The sequence below is a fragment of the Hyla sarda genome, chromosome 6 (genome assembly GCF_029499605.1).
Source record: "Hyla sarda isolate aHylSar1 chromosome 6, aHylSar1.hap1, whole genome shotgun sequence".
NCBI lineage: Eukaryota > Metazoa > Chordata > Amphibia > Anura > Hylidae > Hyla > Hyla sarda.
The window spans coordinates 85,542,585-85,568,551 of NC_079194.1; the positions used below are offsets into that span (position 1 = coordinate 85,542,585).

The following is a 25,967-nucleotide window of genomic DNA, read 5'->3' on the forward strand; positions in this document are numbered from 1 at the left end:
TGCGGTTACGCCACTGCACACACTGTATAGATGTATATAGAATATACTACACTAAAGTTAGGCAGGATATTAAAACAGGGCTAACATTCAACACATTTGAATAATCTGGCGGACCACTTGGAAATGCATTGCCCTCTATGTGATGGTGCATTTTCTAGTGGTCCAAGCACCTACTCGGACATGACTGTTCTTTCTGCATATGCAGAAATTATGATTTCTGTGAAAATGCACAATGCAGCAGAATGCCATTGAAACAAATAGAACTCTGCTGCAGTGTAATGTCCGTGTGGAATTTTTTTTGCTGAATTTCGTGCAGACATTCTGCCATGTGAACATGGCCTTAGGCTGCAGACACACATGTAGTTTTTCTGGCATTTTTTTCTGGCGTTTTTCCTGGTGTGTGGATACAGCCAAATTTGTACCCTGTGGCAGTTTTTTCACTGCCTTCAGGGTACCACTCAGTGGGTCGGATGCTGAGCGCCCGGTCCACAGAGTTTAAGGAGGTGAGGAATGATGTACAGCATCACTACTCACCTCCCTGGCAATATAGTGTACAGGGGTGCATAGTGTATCCAAGTATATGTTGGTAAAATTATATTTTGATATCTTTGTTCTCTGTATTCTTATATGTGTGTGTGTGTGTGTGTGTATATATATATATATATATATATATATATATATATATATATACATATATATTGTCTAACTTTAGACGGTGTCGGCCGGGTTTTTCTAATTTCAGTTAACCATTATCTTAGTTCTGGCCAGCTCCCAGTGATGTTTGAAACCATCCAACTGACCCTGATAAAATAATGAGGCTTTTGTTGGATAACAAGCTTTTGCTACTAAGAAAGAAAGTGTAAAAGGAACCCTGTGTTTGGTAATAAAGTTATGCACCATGAGCCACCAGTGTTCCTTAGCCAATCAGCTCACACTCGGTGTTGCCATATAAAAGGGCTATAATCTATTTTGGGGTATAATTTTCTTCTACGGAGCTGTTTTTTCTGCATGTAAGAGAACATCCACCTGTATCGATACATATGAATTAAATCTGTCTGCTAATCAACACGGCTGGAGTTGACTGATAACCAGGCTGACTCCCTGCTCCTATAGCCCCTTTGGGTGGTATACAGTATATACAACTATCTATAGATAGCTGTATATAGTGTATACAGAAGACGAGGTCCGCTTACCTCCCTCGCTCCCTGTCCCCGCCGGGTCTGTGTAACTCCGTCCTTAGTGATGACATCAGGCAGGAGCCAGGCTTGTAACGGTGTGAGGCTCTGTTCACATTGTACGTTTTGTATAATGTGAACAGACCCTCCTGGCAGTGTCTTCCCAGACAGGTAGACTCCAGCTATCGCTAAACTACAACTCCCAGCATGCCCAGACAGCCAAAGGCTGTCTGGGCATGCAGGGAGTTGTAGTTTTGCAACAATTGGAGGCTCCCTGTTTGGGAAGACATTACATTATGGGCACTCCCCCCAGCGGAGAGCACAAAAAATGTACTAACCAATTTTTTGTGTTTTTTTTTTTCTTCTCGTTTCAGATCCGTGTATGCAAAGGATTACGGCGCATTTGGAGGACTACTGCGGATGAACTGGATTTTTTTTTCTTTTAATAAAATGGTTAACGAGGGCTGTGGGGGAGTGTTCTATAAAATACATTTCCAATGTGTCATGTATTTTTTTTTATTGAATTTTCAGGCTTAGTAGTGGAAGCTGTCTAATAGACGGAATCCATTACTAAGCCGGGGCTTAGTGTTAGCCCCAAAAACAGCTACCTCTAACCCCCAATTATTACCCCAGTACCCACAGCCACAGGGGTGCCTGGAAGAGCCGGTATCAACAGGCCCGGAGCTTCAAATATGGCTCTCCTGGGCCTAGGCGGTAACAGGCTGGCATTATTTAGGCTAGGGAGGGCCAGTAACAATGGTCCTTTCCCACCTTGGTAACGTCAGGCTGTTGCTGCTTGGTTGGTATCTGGCTGAGAATAAAAATACAGGGAACTCTACGCGTTTTTTCTTAATTTATTTATGACGCATTTGGTTCCCCGTATTTTTATTCTCAGCCAGAAACCCACTAAACAGCAACAGCCTGACGTTACCAGGGTGGGCAAGGACCATTGTTACTGGCCCTCCCAAGGCTAAATAACACCAGACTGTTACCGCCTAGGCCCAGAAGCACAATTTTTTGATGCTATGGGCCTGTTGGTACCGGGCGGTGTGTACCAGGGTAATAATTAGGGGTTAGCGCTAGCTGTTTTTAGGGCTAATGCTGAGCCCCGGCTTAGTAATGGATTCTGTCAATAAGACGGCTTCCACTACTAAGCCTGAAAATTCAATTGAAAAAAAAAAAACATGTTGGAAAATTTATTTTATTTTAAAAAACACTCCCCCACACACTTTGTTAGCCATTTTATTAATAGAAAAAAAAAATCCAGTTCATCTGCAGTAGTCCTACGAATCCGCCGTAATCCTCTGCATACTCTGATCTCAAACGAGTAGAAAAAAGAAACACAAAAAATGGGTTAGGACATTTTTGGCGCTCTCCACTGGGGGAAAGCCCATATTGCACTGTCTCCCTAAACAGAGAGCCTCCAATTATTGCAAAACTACAGCTCCCAGCATGCCCAGACAGTCTTTGGTCTGTCTAAAAAAATAAAAGTTAAAAAAGCTAAATAACACATTTTATTAAACACATAATTAACCCCTTAACGTAACGTACGTGTCCACGCGTCATATCGGGTCGGTCCCGGCGGCTATTAAGGGCCGGGACCCGCGGCTAATACAGGACATCACCAATCGCGGTGATGCCCTGTATTAACCCTTCAGACGCGGCGATCAAAGCTGACCGCCGCGTCTGAAGTGAAAGTAACCCGGCTTCTCAGTCAGGCTGTTCGGAACCGCTGCGGTGGAATCGCAGCATCCCGAACAGCTTACAGGACACCGGGAGGGCCCTTGCCGATCGACGAATGACTGCTCCGTGCCTGAGATCCAGGCAGGAGCAGTCAAGCGCCGATAACACTGATCACAGGCGTGTTAATACACACCAGTGATCAGCATGAGAGATCAGTGTGTGCAGTGTTATAGGTCCCTATGGGAGCTATAACACTGCAAAAAAAAGTTTTAAAAAAGTGTTAATAAAGGTCATTTAATCACCCCCCTTTTCCCATAAAAAAAATAAATCAGTGTAAATAAAAATAAACATATGTGGTATCGCTGCGTGCCTAAATGTCCGAACTATAAAAATAAATCAATTACACCGCACAGTCAATGGCGTACACGTAAAAAAAAATTACAGTCCCAAAAAACTTATTTTTGGTCACTTTTTATACCATTAAAAACTGAATAAAAAGTGATCAAAAAGTCTAATCAAAACAAAAATGGTACTGATACAAACTTCAGATCACGGCGCAAAAAATGAGCCCTCATACCGCCCTGTATGTGGAAAATTAAAAAAGTTATAGGGGTCAAAAGAGGACATTTTTAAACGTATAAATTCTCCTGCATGTAGTTATGATTTTTTTCTGAAGTACGACAATATCCAACCTATATAAGTAGGGTACCATTTTAACCGTATGGACCTACAAAATAATGATAAGGTGTCATTTTTACAGAAATATGCACTGCGTAGAAAGGGAAGCCCCCAAAAGTTACAAAATGGCGCTTTTTCTTCGATTTTGTCACACAATGATTTTTTTTCCCGTTTCGCCGTGAATTTTTGGGTAAAAATGACTAATGCCACTGCAAAGTAGATTTGGTGATGCAAAAAATAAGCCATAATATGGATTTTTAGGTGGAAAATTGAAAGGGTTATCATTTTTAAAAGGTAAGGAGGAAAAAACGAAAGTGCAAAAACTGAAAGTCCTTAAGACATTACTAATAAAAATTTTTGCAAAATTAATTATAAAAAATATATTATTTTTGTAATTAAATGGCCCCTTTCTACATGTTTTATATTGCTGGCTAGGTTTTTTAGTTCTCTGCCCGTCCACATAAATTTATCCCTGTTTAAAAACTAATAAAAATGTTGTACTAAAAAAATAAAAATTTCGGTAAATACATTTTTTTCCATCACCACGGTATCTTAAAAAATAAATAAAAATTTAATGGTACCCTACGAAATTTAACAAAAAAAAAAAAAGGTATCTCAATCACTTTTTTTGGATCGCTAAAGATAAAAACCGCCGGCAAAAACGCCAAAGTGAAAACCCACATGGCGTTTTTCTTGGAATTTTTTCACTCTCATAGACTTCTATGGGAGGATTTTCCCGGAAAAAAAACACCATACTCTGAATTTGAGGATGTTTTTGAAAACCAGCCTCTGAGCCCAAAAGAGCTGAAAAACGCCCAAAGGATAAAAATGAAAAATGAAAAATGCCAGGTGGATCTGGCATTTTGCAGTTCACTATTGACTTGCAGCTAACATCTGGCCGCTGCGTTTTTTCACAGAAAATGAAAATGGGCGTTTTTATCGACATTTTTGCATGATAGACCTCAGTGGAATTCTAGCCTAAGGGTGCGTTCACATGCTAGTAGCTAGCAGCGAGTTTCCCGCTGCGGGAAACCCGCTGTGAGTTACGCTACCATTGATTTAAATGGGTCCGTGGACAGTCCGCAAATCCGACACTATTGCGGATTGTCTGTGGACCCATTCAATCAATGGTAGTGTAACTTGCAGCAGGTTTCCCGCAGTGTGAAACCTGCTGCTGATAATAGTGTGTGAACTATTAAAGGGGTATTCCAGGAATTATTTTTATTTGACTATTCTACAGGGGCTGTATAGTTAGTGTAATTCATAATATAGTGTGTGTACCTGTGTGTGACGGTTTTCTTACAATTCTTCTGTCATTTTTTCACTCCAATATTTATTTTTACCAGCATACAAAATGACTGTTGTCTCGGATTTTTCCCAGCTTGCAATGCGGCCGAGACCTGACCTCACTAGTCAGCTGATGACAGGGAGCCTGTCTGCTTCAATAGGTGGAGCGATCGCTTGGTGGGAGACAGATCAATCTGCAAAAGCTGTAGGCACCCTGATTGAAAACCACACTGATTTGAATGGATGCAGCTCATTTATGTTTCAATGGGTGGGGTGGCTGATTTGTGGGAGGGAGGAAGATGGAATTGTGGGATTTGTAGTAAAAAAAAGAAAAGTCAAACAGAAAACACCAGTTTACAATCAGCTAGCCAGAGTGTTATGGTAATCTCACAACATGGCCATTTAGCCCCAAGACAAGCACAGATCCTTCCTGAGCATGTCCATTACTGTCTGCCAGGTACGTACTAAAATCACCTTATGGTGGAGAACCCCTTTAAGGAAAAAAATGAACTCTGTTATTCTAGTCCTAGATAACCCCTTAATTATAATATGTGACCTAGTGGGGTCAGTCTCTTGTATCAAATTTTCAGTATCTCCTGTATTACTTCAGGAGCTCACCACCTTTCCTAGGTTGCCTCCCAGCGGTCACGTACCCCGCAATAGGTAATGAGCTTTCCCACAATAGGTAATGAGCATATCCTAAATTTGCGGCCAGTCTTGTACCTTTAAGAGATTAATCCCAATTCCCTGTATATAATCCCCTGTCCTTCTGTGCCTCACCGTACACAGGAAACAGATCTCATGCTTAGAGATTTATGCACCGTATTGATTTTTGCACAATAATCATCTGTTTTGTGCGGTCATATTCCTGCAGAAACAAGGCTACTGCTTCTGACCACAATTCTTTTTGTTAAGCTTAAAATATAAAGAAATCCCGCTCTGCCGTCACTTGTAAGTACTTCACGTTTCTGCCTTGGAGCGCGGAGTGACAATTACTTTGAAAGCTTTTTGGGGGGGACGTTGACAGAATAATTACGTGTTTACAAAAATTCGTACTTATCTATGAAGAAAGTTATATTATTGGCACGGTGCTGTAGTGCTTGGCATATCTAATGCCGCAGGGCAGCTAGCTGCTTGGTACAAGTCATTGTTTAACCCAAAATGTCCTACTGTGTGTGTCGTTGACCCAGGTTCAGACTTAGATGTAGTAATGTTGCACAAAAAGGCACTACTTCAATACCTCTTCATATACATAATAAATGCAGGTTTATTTAATATTTAGTCCCATCTTCACTTCTACTGATTATCTATTTTAACTATTGTCTGACATTACATTTGGTAAACCTTCTGGCCAATGTAATTTTATGGATTTTTTTCCTCATTATGTCTCACATAGTTGAGGTATACCTATGATGAAAATTACAAGTTTCAAGTTGGAGAACTTGCACAATTGGTGGCTGACTAAATACTTTTTTGCCCCACTGTAGCTTAAAGGAGTAGTGCAGTGAAAAATAACTTATCCCCTATCCAAAGGATAGGCGATAAGTTATAGATCGCGGGGGTCCAACCGCTGGGACCCCTGCGATCACCTGAACGTGGCCCCGGCAGTCTGCCAGAAGTGGCCATTCCGACCCCCGCAGGAAGCCGCGGCCAACACGCCCCCTCCATGTATCTCTATGGGATACATGGAGGGGCGTGTCGTCCACTGCTCCTGCTCCATGCTGGGAATTTAGCAACAGCTGGAGGCACCCTGTTCGGGAATCACTGGCGTAGAATACCCCTATGTCCACCCCAGATGTGGAAATACCCCAGATGTGGGCGTAAAATGCTCTGCGGGCGCACAACAAGGCTCAGGAGTGGGAGCGCACCATGCAAATTTGAGGCCTAAATTGGTGATTTGCACAGGGGTGGCCGATTTTACAGCGGTTCTGACATAAACGCAAAAAAATAAATACCGATATGTGACCCCATTTTGGAAACTACACCCCTCACGTAATGTAATAAGGGGTACAGTGAGCATTTACGCCCCACAGGTGTCTGGCAGATTTTTGTAACAGTGGTCCGTGAAAATGAAAAATGTAATTTTTCTTTTGCACAGCCCACTGTTCCAAAGATCTGTCAAACGCCAATGGGGTGTAAATACTCACTGCTTCCCTTATTAAATTCTGAGGGGTGTAGTTTCCAAAATAGGGTCACATGTGGGGGAGGGTCCACTGTTCTGGCACAACGGGGGGCTTTGTAAACGCACATGGCCCCTGACTTCCATTCCAAACAATTTTTTTCCCAAAAGCTCAATGGCGCGCCTTCTCTTCTGAGCATTGTAGTGCGCCAGCAGAGCACTTGACATCCACACATGGGGTATTTCCATAGTCAGAAGAGATGGGGTTTCACATTTTAGGGGGCATTTTGTCCTATTACCCCTTGTAAAAATTTTAAATCAGAGGGAAAACTAGCATTTTTGGGAAAAAAAAAAAATCATTTACACATCCAACTTTCACGAAAAGTCGTCAAACACCTGTGGGGTGTTAAGGCTCACTGGACCCCTTGTTACGTGCCTTGATGGGTGTAGTTTCCAAAATAGTATGCCATGTGTTTTTTTTTGCTGTCCTGGAACCATAGTGACTCCTTCTCTTCTGAGCATTGTAGTTTGCCCGCAAAGCATTTTACGTCCTAACATGGGGTATTTCCATATTCAGAAGAGATGGGGTTACAAATTTTGGGGGTCATTTTGTCCTATTATCCCTTGTAAAAATTTAAAATTTGAGGGAAAACTAGCATTTTAGTGAAAAAAAAATCATTTTCACGTCCAACTTTAACGAAAAGTCGTCAACACCTGTGGGGTGTTAAGGCTCCCTTGTTATGTGCCTTGAGGGGTGTAGTTTCCAAAATAGTATGCCATGTTTTTTTTTTTTTTTTTTTTGCTGTTCTGGCACCATAGGGGCTTCCGAAATGTGATATGCCCCCCAAAAACCATTTCAGAAAAACTCACTCTCCAAAATCCCACTGTCGCTCCTTCCCTTCTGAGCCCTCTACTGCGCCCGCTGAACACTTGACATACACATATGAGGTATTTCCTTACTCGAGAGAAATTCGGTTACACATTTTAGAAAGAATTCTCTCCTTTTACCCCTTGTAAAAATTCAATAACTGGGTCTAAAAGAACATGCCAGTGTAAAAAATAAAGATTTTGTATTTTCTCCTTCAATTTGCTGCTATTCCTGTGAAACACCTAAAGGGTTAACAAACCTTTTGAATGTCATTTTGAATACTTTGAGGGGTGCAGTTTTTATAATGGGGTCATTTGTGGGATATTTCTTATAAGAAGGCCCTTCAAATCCACTTCAAAACAGAACTAATCCCTGAAAAATTAAGATTTTGAAAATTTTGTGAAAAATTGGAAAATTGCTGCTATACTTTGAAGCCCCCTGATGTCTTCCAAAAGTAAAAACATGTCAACTTTATGATGGAAACATAAAGTAGACATATTGTATATGGGAATCAATATATAATTTATTTGGGATATTCATTTTCCTTATAAGCAGAGAGCTTCAAAGATAAAAAAAAATGCTAAATTTTCAATTTTTTCATCAAATTTTGGAATTTTTCACTAAGAAATGATGCAAGTATCGAACAAATTTTACCACTAACATAAAGTAGAATATGTCACGAAAAAACAATCTCGGAATCAGAATGAAAGGTAAAAGCATCCAAGAGTTATTAATGTTTAAAGTGAGAGTGGTCAGATATGCAAAAAAATGGCCATGTCCTGCAGTGAAAATTGGCTGGGTCCTTAAGGGGTTAAAGCATACCTGTCAGATCCTACAAAAAAATAATTATTTTACTCAGTACCTAATCCTGACCATGTACATATAATTTTTATGCCTTTATCACCTATATTTATTATAAAAGCCCTATTTTCATTAGCTGACAGTTCCTTCTCGACTCCAAAATTTCTTCCCGACTCCAAATATGGCAGTCAGAATAGAATAAATCCCTGGATCAATGTTCTGTCCCTATAAATCTAGTATATATAACCAGCAATGTTTTTATTCTCCAAAAATGCATCCAGACCCCTTTTGAACTCTTTTACAGAGTTCACCATGACCACCTCCTTTGGCAGAGAATTCCACAGTCTCACTGCTCTTACAGTAAAGAACCCCTGTCTGTGCTGGTGTAGAAACCTTCTTTCCTCTGATCGTAGAGGATGCCCCCTTGTTATAGATACAGTCCTGGGTATAAATAGATCATGGGAGAGATCACTGTACGGTCCCCTGATATATTTATACATAGTTATTAGGTCTCCCCTAAACCTTCTTTTTTCTAAATTAAATAACCCCAATTCTGATAATCTTTCTGGGTACTATAGTCCTCCCATTCCCCGTATTACCCTGGTTTCCCGTCTTTGAACCCTCTCCAGCTCCACTATATCTTTCTTGTACACTGGTGCCAAGTACTGTACACAGTATTCTATGTGTGGTCTGACTAGTGATTTGTACAGCGGTAGAATTATTTCCTTGTCGTGGGCATCTATGCCCCTATTGATGCCCCCCCATAATTTTATTTGCCTTGGCAGCAGCTGCTCGACACTGGTCGCTACAGCTAAATTTAATGTTAACTAAGACTCCCAAGTCCTTTTCCACGTCAGTCGCCCCAGTGTTCTCCGATTTAATACATAATTCCATTCAGATTTTTCTTCCACATTACCTTACATTCCACATTACCTTACATTTATCAGTGTTGAACCTCATCTGCCACTTCCCAGCCCAAATCTCCATCCTATCCAAATCCATTTGTAAAAGTTCACTGTCCTCTATAGTGTTTACTTCTTTACAGAGTTTAGTATCATCTGCAAAGATTGCTACTTTACTATTCGACCCCTCTACAAGGTCATTAATAAATATATTAAATAGAACAGGACCCAAGACTGATGATCCCCGTGGTACCCCACTAGTAACAGTCACCCAATCAGAATAAGTACCATTAATAACCACCCTCTGTTACCTATCACTGAGCCAGGTACATACCCACTTACGCACATTTTCCCCCAGCCCAATCCTTCTCATTTTATGTACCAATCTTTTATGTGGCACCCTATCAAATGCTTTGTAAAAATCCAGATATACGACATCCAGCGATTCCCCCTGGTCCAGTCTGGAGCTCACCTCCTCATAAAAGCTGATCAGGTTAGTTTGACAGGACCTATCCCTCATAAACCCATATTTTTATGAAGATACCAAAATAGAATCCCTTAGGAAACTATTTACATACAACGGAGGTTAAACTAACAGGTCTATAGTTCCCAGGATCACCTTTTGACCCCTTTTTAAATATTGGCACCACATTTGCCATGCGCCAGCCCTGGGGAACAGTCTTTGTCACTATAGAGTGCCTGAATATTAAAAATAGGGGTCTGTCTATTAAATTACTTAACTCCTTTAGCACATCGGGGTGAATGCCATCTAGACCTGGTGATTTGTCTATTTTGATTTTTTTGTAGGCGGCACTGTACTTCTTCCTGGGTTAAACAGGTGACCTGTACTGGGGAGTTTACTTTATCTCTCTGTATTTCACCTGGCATTTCATTTTCCTCGGTGAATACAGTGGAGAAGAATTTGTTTCATATATTTGCTTTTTCCTGATCCTCGTTTATAATTTCTTCCTCATCATTTTTTAAAGGGCCAACACTTTCATTTTTGACCTTTTTGCTATTTATATAGTTAAAGAACATTTTGGGGTTAGTTTTACTCTCTTTGGCAATGAGTCTTTCTGTCTCTATTTTTGCGGCTTTTATCTGTTTTTTTACATTTTTCTCTATAGCTTTTTAATGCTTCTTCACTGCCGTCCTGTTTTAGTAGTTTAAATGCTTTATATTTGTTATTTTATTACCCCCTTATTCATCCATATTGGTTTTCTTTTATTTCTGACCCTTTTATTCCCATAAAGTATATACCTCTTACAGTCAGAATATAAAAATTTCTTAAAAGTGTCCCATTTAGTGTCAGTATTCTTGTTTTTGATGATATTATCCCATTTTATATTGTTAAGGGCTTCTCTGAGTTGATCAAACTTTGCCTTCCTAAAGTTAATTGTTTTTGTGGCCCCTCGAGAGATTCCCTTATTGAAGAACAAGTTATAATGTATTATATTATAATCACCAATTCCTAGGTTTCCTTCTATCTGCACATTAGTTACTCTGTCAGGTCTGTTGGTTAATATTAAGTCTAGTAGGGCGCCCCCTCTGGTCGGGCCCTGCACCATTTGGGACAGATAATTGTCTTTAGTTATAGTCAGAAACCTGTTTCCTTTATGAGATTCACAGGTCTCAGTCTCCCAGTTTATATCAGGATAGTTAAAGTCCCCCATTATTATCACCTCATTCTGATTTGCTGCCTTGTTTATTTCCCCCAGTAATTCATCTTCTGCCTCTTCCATTATGAATACTTATAACAAACCCCTATCAGAATTTTTTTATTTTTATCTCCATATATTTCTACCCATAATGACTCCACATTATCGTTTCCCTCCCGTATATCCTCCCGCAGTGCGGCCTTCAAACTGGACTTTACATAAAGACAAACTCCTCCCCCTTTCTGTTTTGTCCGATCCTTCCTGAATAGACTATAACCCTGAATGTTGACCGCCCAGTCACAGCTATCGTCCAACCAAGTCTCTGTTACACTCACTATGCCATAATTCTCCTCAGACATATCAACTCCAGTTCCTCAGTTTTATTGGACAGACTTTCTGGCCTGAAGAGAATCCCAATAAGGTTCAGGCCGTAGAGGTTCAGTATGAATTGAACCTATAAGGCAATGTTCAGATTACGGATTCAGAGGGCGGCCAGCATGACTTAATTATTGGTTGCTAAAACCATGCAGACATTGCTGGGCCCCATAGACCGCAATGTATTCTGCAAGATATTCTGACAAAAGAATAAATAAGATAATTTTTTTGTGCGCTGTTCAGCGGAATCCTATTGACAGCAATGGGACCCTGCTGGATTAGAATTTCTGGTCGTAATTTCTACATGTTTGAAATGAAATTTCTGCTTAGTAATTTGTGCGTGGAAATTCCGTAGTCTGAACCCAGCTGTAAGGTACATCAACGCACTGCCAGCTTTTATGGTTTGTGGGATAGTGGCTATAAATTCCTCCATCCTATGTAAGAGAGATCCTTATACAAACCTCTCATCCAATGTTAGCGACTCTTGGTATTTCCAGTGCAGTGGAAGAACATTTTTTGTGACCTTGTGAAGGTAACTTACAGATGATCAGAGTGAGCAACTGCACCAAATCTGAACCATTGAGCCTCTGTCCACATCACATCTCCAGCAGGTGCCCAGTACTAATGGGTACCATTTATCTAGTAGGAATTCTGTACCATCTAGAGATGTTCTTTAGGTTTTGTTATCGATTATAGCCTTATAAGTAAACAGAATACAATTTAGTCATTGGAATTTTGCAAAAAAAAAAAAAAAAAATTTGCCTAAATCCTTCTATAATAGGAAAGAAGATTTATTCCACAGATTTATTCACAAATAATTTATGAATTGGCAAGATGGTGGGAGGAGGAAATGAACATTGAAGGCATAACTTTTTAAAGTCTGTAAGGTCTCTATGCACGTTCTCTTCTTTCTGGATTTTGGAGTGCTAATGGGTGAGTTCCATATAGTCATTAGGTGTTTGGGGTAAGGTGTTTTTTGCGGGAACCAGTTGTGTAAAGGAACTAGGCCTGATCCAACTACTACATGGGTGAAGTGTAAGAGACTAAATTTGTTCCTACCCAAAAAGTGGTTACATGACAAGCCCAGTGGCAAGGCAGGTTTGTCTGTAATTGTAATTAGGGGCACTTCACTTCTATTACGGAGTAGTTTGTATATTTTAAAATTAGAATTGTATTATAGGTGCTGTAGGTCATTGAACAGAGGGAGAGTTCAGGACAAATGAATCATGCTACGGTATTTTTACACACAATTTGTTGGAAAAGCCATGAATAGAGTCTAGTACACCTACATGTTCTACAGTCCTGTAGGCTAAGGCCCCCCCTATTCTTAGATCTGACAAGAATGTCTCAATAAGGCCAGGTTTTCACACAAATTTTTTCTTGGCGTTATTTGGGAACATTGCTACTGCAGTTTCCTAGCTAAAGCCACAAGTGTATTCAAAACGAATAGGAAATATAAAGGAAGGACTTACACTTCTTCTTCCTACTGAATCCACTTCTGAGTTTGGCTCATAAACTACAGTGGCAATATTCCCAAAAAATGCTAGAACAAATCTGTGTGGAAACCTAGCCTTAATTGTCCTGTATGATCATGTAGAGTTTATCAAGTAGAGGGAATGAATATGTACAACTATATTCGGGGGGTTCGGGGGTCACAAATACTATGTTTAACATTTAGGGTATGTGATTACCACTATAACCCCTTTTGACCACCCTGAAACCATATATGGGGGGGAGGGGGGATGGAGGTCACAAAGAGGTTAACATGCCTAATACTATGTTTACATTTAGGGTATGTTCACACAGTGGAATGCCCATGCGTAATTCCACCAGAATATTCCGCGCACACACATACCATAGTCCCTTTGACTTCAATGGGATTCTGCTGCACTGTTCACACAGTGAATTTTTGTGGAAGATGTTTCTGCCGCAGAAATCCCGATTCCGGAACTTTCAAATGTGCGGAATATCTGCCCGTGATTTTCGGGCGGACATTCCACACATTTTACTACCATGTGAACTTACCCATACTGGAATTGCTGTTGATTGGGATCTCTGTCCTCAGCATGAAATAATAATTTCTGCATTAAAATACACAGCTGAAATCTGCATAATATTGTACAGATTTTATGTAGATTTAGTATTGATTTTCCTTGAGTTCAGATGTTATGCGGATTCGCAGCATTTCCACAACAAAATCCACAACGTTGAATTTATTGTCGATTTACACATCATTTCGGATGAATTTAGCTTTGGGGTAGGGTCCCACATGCCGAAATTAGCTGCATATTTTCTGAAGCTGATTTTGCCAACCATTGACTTTAGTGGGTAGGAAAATACAGAGCAAAATACAGCACATGTGACCAATGGGACAAAAAAACTTAGGTGTCCCCACTTGCAAAGTGAATAAATATCCTCCCAGACTCATTTTTGCCAAGTGTCTTGACTATTTTTGATAACCTTTCTATCCATCCATCTATCTGTCTCTTTACATATATAACCTGCACTGCTTTATTTACGGTGATGAATATGAATGTTTAGTGGTAATCTTCTGGATACCGTGTTGGTTTGCTGTACTACTCATGTGATTAATGGCTGTGCCGGCGTGCAGCATGCTCTCAGTAACCAAACAGCGGCTGTGCATCCCCCAGGTGCTCTTACTTTTAATGGTGGTCATTTGTAAGCCCTGATCGCAGTCTTCAGTCTTCTCTCTAGTGGGAGGTCTGCTCAGAGCCCAGGAGATGGGTTAATTTTTATAAATATCTGTGTGTATAGATCAATATATGGCCTCGCTATGCCCAAGAGGCGTCCTGTTATACATATGTTCTACATCTCACTGCTTGTAATGGTACAGCAATTATTAACTAGTTGTGTGTTCAGTGGCAGGCCCAACCTGATGCATTGTACATACTTATTCTGCTGTATACATACATGGTCTGCATTTTACACACATATAAGATCATACATTTGATTATGTATTTGCGTTTTTTTTATTACAGTTTAAAAAGCAGTACTTACTTTTTTCCTTAATTTTAGCCAACTATTTCCTGATATAACCATTGTACTCTTAAAGGGGTACTCCGCCCCTGGCATCTTATCCCCTATCCAAAGGATAGGGGATAAGATGTTAGATGACCGTCATCCCGCTGCTGGGGACCCCGGAGATCGCCGCTGCGGCACCCCGCTATCATTACTGCGCAGAGCGAGTTCGCTCTGTGCGTAATGACGGGCGATACAGGGGCCGGAGCAGTGTGACGTCATGGCTCCGCCCCTCATGACATCACGGCCCGTCCCCTTAATGCAAGTCTATGGCAGGGGGCGTGACGACCGCCACGCCCCCTCCCATAGACTTGTATTGACGGGGGCGGAATGTGACATCACGAAGGACGGAGCGGGACCCCGGCGATCTGACATCTTATCTCCTATCCTTTGGAGTACCCCTTTAAGGCTGCATTCACACTACGTCTGCAGCCTCCAGGTGAGAAATTTCAAAACTGGGAGCTCTTGTATCCTAGCCGGACTCCGGTTGGCTCATTTTTGCCCCGTATCCGGTTTTGTGACCGGACCTAAAGCTGTAGTATACCACGGTTTTATGTCCGGTCACAAAACTGGATACTGGGCAAAAATGAGCAGACCGGAGTCAGATAAAGTGAATGAGAAGCTGCGCGGACCCGGCAGCCATAGGCTGCAAACGTAGTATGAATGCATCCTAACAAAGAAGTAACAATATTTAGGCACCACTGTACAGATTAAGAATAGGCTCATAGGATGCCAGCTGGTCAATAGATGGCAGAACTGGGCCTAGCCTTTCCTGGTTGCTTACTGTAGCTTCCAGTTCTCAAATACCCTCAGGACTTAGTAGTGCAGAAAGGAATGGCTAGCAGGCAGTCTTAAGAAAAAGCTTTTAAACATACATACAGTGGGGCAAAAAAGTATTTAGTCAGCCACAAATTGGGCAAGTTCTCCCACTTAAAAAGATGAGAGAGGCCTGTCATTTTCATTATATATACCTCAACTATGAGAGACATAATGAGAAAGAAAATCCATAAAATCACATTGGCCCTCATTTACTAAGAAAATCGGGTTGTAAGTCTATGTTGCTTTCTTACCCGACTGCTTTTTTCCCCTGGTATTTATTATTATGTCGCATCCTGTTTGTCGCACGTGGGTTTTGTTGGTTTTGGTTTCCAACTCCTCTGAGCTGTCGGGAAAAAATCCACAACAATTCAACAAATTCGGGTTGGAAACCTTAATAAATACGTGGGAAAGCTCATAAATGTCGGGTAACGCCCCTTTTTCGGGTTTGGGAGAATCCACATCGGGTCCGTCGGGAAAAAATGTCGCATAGTGTCGCAGACTGGCGCACGATGTCTGCGACATGGCGCAGACAAAGATGCGCCAAAAAAACCCGACAAAAGAGGTCGGGTTTAGAATAGTAAATGAGGGCCATTGTCTGATTTTTTAAGAATTTATTTGCAAATTATGGTGGAAAATAAGTACTTGGTCACCTACAAACAAGCAAGATTTCTGGCTCTCACAGACCTGTAACTAGGTGCTAGGTTCAGACTACGGAATCTCCAGGCAGTAAATTTCCGCTGACTGAATGAGTCGGCGCTTGGACCGCGCGGACACTGCAGTCTCCAATAGACTGCAATGTGTTCCGCGTGGAAATTTCCAAGCGGATTTTCCATTCACAAATTCCGCTTCACAAATTCTGAAGTGTGAATTTGTGAACGGAAAACCATTCACTACACTATACATTTTAGCAAGCGGAATTTCTGCCTGCAATTTCAAAGCGAAATTGCAGGCTGAAATTCCGTAGTCTGAACCTAGCCTAAGAGTCTCCTCTGTCCTCCACTCGTTACCTGTATTAATGGCACCTGTTTGAACTTGTTATCAGTATAAAAGACACCTGTCTACAACCTTAAAGTCACATTCCAAAATCCACTATGACCAAGACCAAAGAGCTGTCAAAGGACACCAGAAACAAAATTGTAGACCTGCACCAGGCTGGGAAGACTGAAGCTGCAATAGGCAAGCAGCTTGGTGTGAAGAAATCAACTGTGGGAGCAATTATTAGAAAATGGAAGACATGCAAGACCACTGATAAAAAAATATCCCAGAACCACACAGGAGGACCTAGTAAATGACCTGCAGTGAGCTAGGACCAAAGTAACAAAAGCTACCATCAGTAACACACTATGCCACCAGGAACTTAAATCATGCAGTGCCAGACGTTTCCCCAGAAGAGGATTGGGAGAATGTCATATGGTCAGATGAAACCAAAGTAGAACTTTTTGGTTAAAACTCAACTCGTCGTGTTTGGAGGAGAAAGAATGCTGAGTTGCATCCAAAGAACACCATACCTACTGTGAAGCATAGGGGGGGGGGGGGACATCATGCTTTGGGGCTGTTTTTCTGCAAAGGGACAAGGACAACTGATCCATGTAAAGGAAAGAATGAATTGAGTGAAAACCTCCTTCCATCAGCAAGGGCATTGAAGAGGAAACGTGGCTGGGTCTTTCAGCATGACAATGATCCCAAACACACTGCCCAGGCAACGAAAGAGTGGCTTTGTAAGAAGCATTTCAAGGTCCTGGAGTGGCCTAGCAAGTCTCCAGATCTCAACCCCATAGAAAACATTTGGAGGAAGTTGAAAGTCTGTGTTGCCCAGCGACAGCCACAAAACATCACTGCTCTAGAGGAGATCTGCATGGAGGAATGGGCCAAAATACCAGCAACAGTGTGTGAAAACCTTGTGAAGACTTACAGAAAACGTTTGACCTCTGTCATTGCCAACAAAGGGTATATAACAAAGTATTGAGATGAACTTTTGTTATTGACCAAATACTTATTTTCCACTATAATTTGCAAATAAATTCTTTAAAAACCAGACAATGTGATTTTATGATTTTTCTTTTCATTACTTCTATCATAGTTGAGGTATACCTATGATGAAAATTACAGGCCTCTCATCTTTTTAATAAGTGGAAGAAATTGCACAATTGGTGGCTGACTAAATACTTTTTGCCCCACTGTGTATTAAAAAGTAAAGGCAATGAAGGACATCCCTATATAGTCCCTTTCTGGAGGGAGAAGGAAACAAAACTGGGGATATACTCAAAAAGTCTTTTCAAAATAAAAAAGAAAGTATACTCACCCGATCCCCTGCAGCTGACACAGTGACTGGTTGAGCTGACATTTCTGCAGTAATGACGCGTCAGAGGATTTGGGGAGAAGCTAGTACCCAAAGCTGACAGAACGACAGCTGCGGGGGATAGGGGTCTTGTTCTGAGTGTTTAGACCCCCATTGATGTTTAGAACGAGCCAGGAGAAGTGCACTTCTGAATACCTTTTGCCTGGCTCACCATGTTTTCCATCTTGGCTCCATAGACTTTCCAGCAAGAACAAGCACTGCCGGTGTACAACAAGCAATATTGAGGTGCCACAAGCAGGGCCAGGTTTAAACAAGCAGTGAGGGGGTACAGTAAGTAGTACCAGGGTAGAAGCAGTACCAGGGTGATACAAGCAATGTTGATTAGATGGTAAGCTCTTATGATCAGAACTCTCATGCCTATTGTTTAAATTGTCTTATTTTGCTGTTGGATTTTGTTTGTACATTTTTCATCATAGTGGTGATATAAAAAAATGATAAAGGGCAAAAAGAGTAACATTACTGCTATGGATAGTTTTTCTGTGGTTGCTATATCATGGCAACTAAAAAACCTGGCTCTTCTAACGCAAAGCTGAGTGGATATAAAACTCCTCGCCCACTCAGTTTTGATACAAGGCCTTTACATTTAGATTAGATTATCTCTCTATGCAGAAAATTACTTCTCAATATTAAACCCCTGATAGTTTATGACAAAATCCATGCACTTGTTGGAATTTTGTTTTACGACCAAATATGAAAGATATTAAAGGATCCTCAATAGCTGAGGTGCACTGAAGTTTAGGCAGGCGGCTGTCACCTATAGATCCAGTAAACAATGCCTGCTTGACTAAGGTTTGGAGGATTCTCAGGAAGGGACATTTATAACTCTAAATATGTAGTAAAGAATAGACTAATTGACTGTGGACTTTGGACTTTGTTTAGATCCATATGAGGGGTGGTGGAGGAAAAGCAGAATGTAGGTTGTATTTTTATACCACTCTACCTTACAGTCTTATGAAATAATATGTGGGATTGCAAAAGTAAAAATTCTCTAACCTAATAGCATTATTGGTATCGCTGTGACTGCAGGAGTACTCCAACGATAAAGCGCAAGATTCAGCAGTGTAGTCTCCTATGACAGGCGTTTACTATGTCTCCAGCAATATTATTTCAGTCCTTTAAAATTGAGTCATCGCACTGCCACAGTAAAATGAATGATCATCCGCTGTGGCTCATGGGGTTAGGTGGACTCCCTCCTGTCATCCTTGTTCCAAAATATGGCATACAGGATTTTCTGCTGCAGATTTCCATGTAAACTAAATGACTGAGCACAGCTTCTAATCGGCAGTTACAAATCCTGCGCATCAAATCTGTGCAGAATCCTGTATGTGTGAATGTACCCTTAGAGGGGTACTCCGCTCCTCAGTGTTTGGAACAAACTGTTCCCAACGCTGGAACCGACAGCTTGTGATGTCATAACCACGCCCCCTCTCTCTAGCACACCAGAACTTTCCTTTTTATATTACACTTCTACAGCCAACAGGTCCCTTCCTTAAAGGGGTTCTCCGTTGCTTAGACATCTTATCCCCTATCCAAAGGATAGGGGATAAGATGCCCAATCGCGGGAGTCCCGCCGCTGGGGACCCCCATGATCTTGCACGCGGCACCCCGTTTGTAATCAGTCCCCGGAGTGTGTTCGCTCTGGGTCTGATTACTGTCGATCACGGGGCCGGCGGCGTGTGACATCATGCCTCCTCCCCCGTGTGACCTCACGCTCCGCCCCTCAATGCAAGCCTACGGGAGGGGGCGTGACAGCTATCATGCCCCCTCCCGTAGGCTTGCATTAAGGGGCGGAGCATGACATCACATGGGGGCTGAGGTGTGACGTCACACGCCGTCAGCCCTGTGGTCGCCGGTAATCAGACCCAGAGCGAACACACTCCGGGGACTGATTACAAACGAGGTGGCGCGTGCAAGATCATGGGGGTCCCCAGAAGCAGGACTCCTGTGATCAGGCATCTAAAGGATAGGGGATAAGATGTCTAAGCACCGGAGTACCCCTTTAAATACAACATGTACTGTGCTCCAGCAGTTATGTCTCTTCATGGCATAGTTTTTGTATAGTTCCATGTTCTTTCCAAAAATATAGATGTCATTTGTAGGCTGAGCATTAGCCATTTTGTTCTGCATCATTCACAACCAGGCCCTGGTGCATGAGCGGGCCAGAAGCACCCTGTCACTTAAGGATACACCAGTATTATAAATGGTTTACAGTAATACTGGGCCCTGGTAAAAGCTTTTCTCTAGGGTCCAGAAGCTTAAAATTCCACCTCCATCCATCATCTCCCCAGAGACTAAAATACATTTTCAGTCGGAGCACTACTGAAGAAGATCAAGAGTCCATGTACCAATCAGCCCAACATCATAGCTGTCCAGGTTGTTGGATGTGGCTCTGTCTTTATGTTCAGAGCTCGTGTTAGAGGAGAGATATGAAATTCACGTTTATGTGGAAGGAATGATAAATGATTGATGACTTGTGGCCCGGCAGCCTGCTTTGTACATCGTCTCCAGAGTTTAGCACATACTTGTATACCAGAGGAGACATGTACTCGCTTCTTTGATTTTGTTAAGAATGAAATATTAATCTGACATAAATTATGAGAGCCGTATCACAGTCTTGTGTTATAAATGCTGTAGGTGGCCTCTTTTGGTTTTTCATTTGAGGGTTCTCATAGACTTGTCTCATAGTAATATATATCAACTATACTCATGACAAAAGAGGGGGTTTTGATCAAACACATGGATCCCTTGTGTACTCCTTTTATCTTTGGACCTATGGTTTCCCTGTTCTGTTAAGAAGATGGTAGGAGATGATTGGGGAATTTGCTATGTTCGCGCTCATTCAGCTGAACCACTTCTCCCCATTCCCTGTACATATGAGCACTTGTTTGGCTGACAGCTGTTCATCATAATTCCCCCATATATATGAATGCTCATTCAGCTATTCCTGCCAATTCCCCCACACACATGAGCACTCGTTCCGCTGTAGGCTATTCCTCCCAATTCTCCCATACACATAGACGCTCATTCAGATGCCCTGATTCCTCCATTCATAAAGGGGTACTCCTGTGGAAAACTTTTTTTTTTTAAATCAACTGGTGGCAGAAAGTTAAACAGATTTGTAAATTACTTCTATTAAAAAATCTTAATCCTTCCAGTATTTTTTAGGGGCTATATACTATAGAAGAAATGCTTTTCTTTTTAGATTTCTCTGATGTCACGACCACAGTGCTCTCTGCTGACCTCTGCTGTCCATTTTTGGAACTGTCCAGAGCAGGAGAAGATCCCCATAGCAAACATATGCTGCTCTGGACAGATCCTAAAATGGACAGCAGAGGCCAGCAGAGAGCACTGTGCTCGTGACATCAGAGAAATCCAAAAACAAAAGCATTTCCTCTGTAGTATACAGCCCATAAAATGTATTGGAAGGATTTAGATTTTTTTATAGAAGTAATTTACAAATCTGTTTAACTTTCTGGCACCAGTTGATTTAAAAAAAAAAAAAAAAAAAAAAGTTTACCACAGGAGTACCCCTGGCAAGCAGCAGCTAATTCCTCATTGACATGCACTCTTGTTAGGCCAGGAGCCTCCCTTCTTTAGCTGATGGATTTTCCTCTCACTTCCCAGATACACATGAAAACCCTTCCAGTCAACAGGTGTTTCTTCTAATTCCCCCATACACATGTATGCTCGGCTAAGTTGCTCATGTGTTGTAAATGGAGAGGGGAGGTAAGCTGATGTCAGACTCCACTCGCTGTGTTTAATCTTCCCAATGACAAAATCATTGGGCATTTGAAATTCAGCACCTTTTCTATTTTTTAAAGTATCTATTTTGCAGTTTTCAAATAGAACAAAATATAACACAGCTCCGGGCGGCCACAACAGCTCAAGCACAGATAATAAATAGAGAACGTTACAGAACACGCAAATAGCAGCAGGAGCACAAAGAGTATTAACAGTAGTCTACAACGTGCTATCGAACCATAGGGCAGCAATAATCACAGGATTAGGCACACACCGCACGCTCCCAGAGCAGAACCAGTCCAACACAGTCAAGACAATGAAACACACCCTTACTACTCACAGTTCACGGCAACCCCCCCACATCCCGCTAGGACAATGTCACAACAGCACTACACAGTGCGATCCGTACGCCCAGTAGAATCAAGGAGCAGCCAGGGCATCCAAACCTTATCAAACTTCTTAGGGCATTTCGGATACAGGGCCTGATTAAGCGGGACATACTTATAAGCCAAGCTTATCCAGCATGAGTGAGGGGGGGGGGGGAGTGAGGCCACAAAACAGCAGAAAACAAATCAGTATACGCCTATGAGACCCTGACTCCACCTGGAAAACTCAGTACGCTTGATCCTTCTTCCCCTTCCCCCGACATCAGACACAAGATGGTTGGCTGGTCTTTCAAAATCAGCAATTTCGGTTGACCAATGTCAGTGAGTTCTGTGTCCACATGTGTTGTATGTAAATGTGTGGAATGTAGTTTACTGCAAAGGTTAAAAACTACAGGAAGAATTAATAAAGTGACAGGCATACTGAGATTTTGAAGACCCCATTCACATGTATGGTACTGCACTTTACATAGAAGCATGGACTTATTCAAAAACGTAAGTTTTACTTAGACTAGGGAGTCTAAAATTGTGCAAGATTTTAAACAGTGGCTCAGATTTTTTTCTTTTAAATCTGGTGCATCTTACAATGTGAGCTCAGTCTACACCAACTCTCAGGGGGTGTACCGTATATACTAGAGTATAAACCGAGTTTTTTAGCATGATTTTCTGTGCTGAAAACACCCCCTTTGGCTTATACTCGAGTGAACAAAAAAAAGAAAAAACTTCAGGCATACCTGTGGGGGGATGGGCCAGGCCGTCCATCTTCGCCCATCTATGCTGCAGTGACCATCCGGTGGGAAGGTGATCCGGGCTGTCCATCTTCACCGGGGGGGCCTCTTCTCCGCGCCGGCCCTGGACTTGTGACGCTGCATTGACACCGCCGCACAGGGACGCTGTGCTCAGCAGATGTCCGTGCGCAGGGACGCCCCTGACATCACGGACGTCTGCTGTGCACGGACGTCCCTGCGCAGCGGCGTCAATGCAGCGTCACTAGTCCGGGGCTAGCCCGGAGCAGAGAAGAGGGCCTTCCAGTGAAGAAGAATGGCCCGGACCAGCTCACCCTCTCCACTGAGAAAGCAACAAAAGGGGGAGGTCTGGATCAGGGGTGTGGAAATTTTATAGAAAAAAACTACTTGTCCACGGGACTAAAATGGAGCAAAATCTACTTGTCCCTCATGACGATCCACTTGTCCGGGCCAATTTTCGCTTTTACGCTCTCGTTTTTTCCTCGTCGCCCTATAATAGCCATAACTACCTACTATGATACCTTTTAATTTTTCAATAACACTCTCTGAACCAAAAAAAATATATATATATATATTAAGGGAAGTGAAATTGAAATAGTAAAAGATAATTTAGCAGATTTGGTGTTTTTCTTTTCTACACCATTTACCTTGTGGTTGAGGTAACATGTTATTTTATACTTTAGGCCGCCTGATTACAGCGATACCAGATTTGTATCTTTTACGTCATGTTTTACTAATTCTGGACTTTTTCAAATTTTTTTAATTGCCATTTTTTAACCCCTGTAGCTTTATTTTTTTTCCCACATACCAGGCTGTATGAGGGCTCATTTTTTGCGCCATAATCTGTTTTTTTGTATCGGTACCATTTTGATATTGATCTGACTTTTTAATCGCTTTTTAACTTTTTATTCTGGGATATTATAAAAATTGCAAATCTGTGGTTTGGTATTTTTTACATTTACCGTACGGGATACATAATGTTATATTTTAATAGGTTGTACAATTACGCACGAAGCGATAACGAATATGTTTATTTTTATTATGTTTGCATGTTTTTATATAGGAAAAGGGGGTGATTTGAACTTTTAACATAGAAGGGGTTAATGCAGCGGTCTTCAAACTGTGGCCCTCCAGATGTTGCAAAACTACAACTCCCAGCATGCCCGGACATTATGTAATTTTTTTACACTTTATTACACTTATAGGAGGAATCATTAGATTCCTCAGACAAATGAATAGAATTCTATTGAACTCTATTAATCTGTGTGCTCTGTGATCCATTAATAGAGCCTGGTCCAGCCAGGATCTATCAATGACAGAGCGGGACAGCAGGGAACAGAGTTCAGCCCCCCTGGCTACCTCCATACCTCCACTGTGATCGCGCTGCGGGGGGGGGGGGGGGGGGTTGGGGCGATCCAACCCCAGTAGCCCACCAGAGAGCATTCACATGTCCCTTTAGACGCCGCTGTCAGCTTTGACAGCGGTGATCTAAAGGGTTAATAGCCAGCCACGGCGGTTGCCGCATGCTGGCTATTAGCGGCGGCCCCCGGCTACTGAGAACAGCCCGCTCCATACTCCCCTGTGAGCGCCGCATGCATCTCCCCGTGCAGACGTGCCTCCTCCCCTCAGCTCTCCGAAGCTACAGCTGGGGGGAGTGAAGGCAGAGGACGCAGGTCTGCACGGGGAGAAATAAACCACGCCCCCTCATCTCCCCCCGCACGTCTGCAGAGCAGGGGAGAGAAGACAAATACACAGCTTCTCATCTCCCCTTCTCTGCTTCGGAGGACACAGGCTGCAGAGTATGGAGCGGGCAGGAGTCGGGAGCCCGCTCCATACAGACTGCAGATCGCCGCCGCACTTGTCAGGTCCGGCCCTGCTTGCCCGAAGCCGGGCTAAAGGCCGGACAAATTCACCTGCCCGGCGCCCAAAACTGCTAGTCCCGGGCGTTGGGCGATAGGAATTCCACATCCCTGTGGGACGATGACTGAGGGATTGACTGGGGGTGATAATAATGACGGGGGTGATGATGATGGGGTGATAATAACGGGGGTGATGATGATGGGGGTGATAATGACGGGGTGATGATGACAGGGGTGATGATGATGGGGGTGATAATGACAGGGGGTGATGATGATGGGGGTGATAATAATGACGGGGTGATGATGATGGGGGTGATAATAATGACTGGGGTGATGATGATGGGAGTGATAATAATGACTGGGGTGATGATGATGGGGGTGATGATGATGGGGGTGATAATGACAGGGGGTGATGATGATGGGGGGGATAATGACAGGGGTGATGATGATGGGGGTGATAATGACAGGGGGTGATGATGATGGGGGTGATAATAATGACGGGGGTGATGATGATGGGGGTGATAATGACAGGGGGGTCTGGATGATGACAGGGGAGATGATGATGGGAAGGGGGGATGATGACCGGGGGGATGATGTATTTCCCACCCTAGGCTTATACTCGAGTCAATAGGTTTTCCTAGGTTTTTGGGGTGAAATTAGGGGCCTCAGCTTATATTCGGGTCGGCTTATACTCGAGTATATATGGTAGTTAAAGGGGTACTCCGCTGCTCTGCTGCTTAAACTGTTCCGAATGGCGCCGAGAGCTTGTGATGTCATAGCTCCGCCCCTCATGGCATCATGGTCCGTCCCCCTCAATGCAAGTCTATGGGAGGGGGCACCCTGCCCCCTCAATGCAAGTCTATGGGAGGGGTCTTGATGGCTGTCACGCCCCCTCCCATAGACTTGCATTGAGGGGGCAGGGTGTGATGTCATGAGGGGCGGGGCTGTGATGTCACGAGCTCCCGGCGCCTGCTCCAGTGTTTGGAACAGTGTGTTCCAAACGCTGAGCAGCAGAGTACCCCTTTAAGGACTGTTTTTTTTATTTTTGTTAAGACTTTAAAAATTTGGCAAAATTTAAGCCCCACTCCTTGTCTGTCCTTTTTACGAGGGCAGGCAAAAATGGGGTTCCAATCTTTGCTTTTCTTTACTGCAAAAATCTGAATTGAGCGCTGGTCAGGCATGCACCCTGCAGCTGCATTCACTGGTTATGGGGCTGACCATACAGCACTTATTTGTTTCAGTCAGCCCCATAAGAACGAATAGAACAGCGTAGCGCATAAATGACCGCTGCTGTACTCATCTCTTTCTTCTTTCTTGCTGCTATTATGCATTGAGGTGAGGAGGCCCAGGACCCAAACTGGTAGGCCCTATAATTGTCCATCGCCTATTCTGTGGAAATGTGTTTTGTTAGATATCGGTTAGAACTATGATGTATGAAGTGCTAGTAGATCAGTATGAAGCCGCACAACTGTATT

General features: G+C 42.5%; 1 protein-coding gene across 17 annotated transcripts in view; it reads left to right on the plus strand.

Moving 5' to 3' along the window:
• Positions 1 to 25,967, plus strand: part of CACNA1D (calcium voltage-gated channel subunit alpha1 D) — a 453,220-nt gene that overhangs the window by 77,971 nt on the left and 349,282 nt on the right. Inside the window, exon 1 of one of the 17 annotated variants that reach the window (XM_056524372.1) lies at positions 3,815 to 3,830. The exons of the other annotated variants lie outside the window; for them this stretch is intronic. The gene's annotated coding sequence lies outside the window, so the exon portion shown is untranslated. Of the gene's footprint in view, positions 1 to 3,814; positions 3,831 to 25,967 lie in introns of those variants that run through there. 17 annotated transcript variants of the gene reach the window in all.